Consider the following 631-nt stretch of genomic DNA (forward strand, 5'->3'; position numbering starts at 1 on the left):
CATGGTCAATGGAAAGTATTCAATGCCTTGGAACATCTGGGACCAGAGTGGGGACAGAGATCCCTGAGAATCAGGACAGAAGCCATAATTATGTTTACACAAGGGTCCTGCCCACTAGTGAAAGTGAAAGTGAAGTCACTTAGTCGTGTCCGACTCTTTGCCACCCCATGGACTGTAAGCTACCCGGCTCCTCGGTTCATGGGATTTTCCAGGCAAGAATACTGGAGTGGGTTGCCATTTCCTTCTGCAGGGGATCTTTCCCACCCAGGGATCGAACCCGGGTCTCCCGCATTGTAGGCGGACGCTTTACCGTCTGAGCTACCAGGAAAGCCCACTAGTATCTATGGCCTAATCAATACCCTGCAATTTGTCCAGATTAAGAGTCCCTCCTCTTAATAAGTGATGAGGCAGGAGATAGGCAGAGAAGACAAGATCATAAAGTATCCCAAAGAGCAGAAGAGGGCTGAGAATGCTGCCCTGTTATCACTGCAGGGGTGGTAGTGGGGATGGGGGATGGGCACCCATAAACTGTGATCCTCTGGCGCTGCCCAAGTTCCTCAAATGTAGCAATCTAATGCAACATCATAAATAAGTACTTACACATTGCAAGCTAGTGGTACAAACATTCCAG

The 631-nt window shown here is 49.0% G+C and overlaps 1 non-coding gene across 1 annotated transcript; it reads right to left on the minus strand.

The window, feature by feature from the left end:
• Positions 1-256: 256 nt before the first annotated feature.
• TRNAC-ACA (transfer RNA cysteine (anticodon ACA)) lies at positions 257-328 on the minus strand. Its single transcript has one exon. It is a non-coding gene; the product is annotated as a tRNA-Cys (tRNA).
• Positions 329-631: the final 303 nt, after the last annotated feature.

The sequence above is a fragment of the Budorcas taxicolor genome, chromosome 7 (genome assembly GCF_023091745.1).
Source record: "Budorcas taxicolor isolate Tak-1 chromosome 7, Takin1.1, whole genome shotgun sequence".
In the NCBI taxonomy this organism is placed as follows: Eukaryota; Metazoa; Chordata; class Mammalia; order Artiodactyla; family Bovidae; genus Budorcas; species Budorcas taxicolor.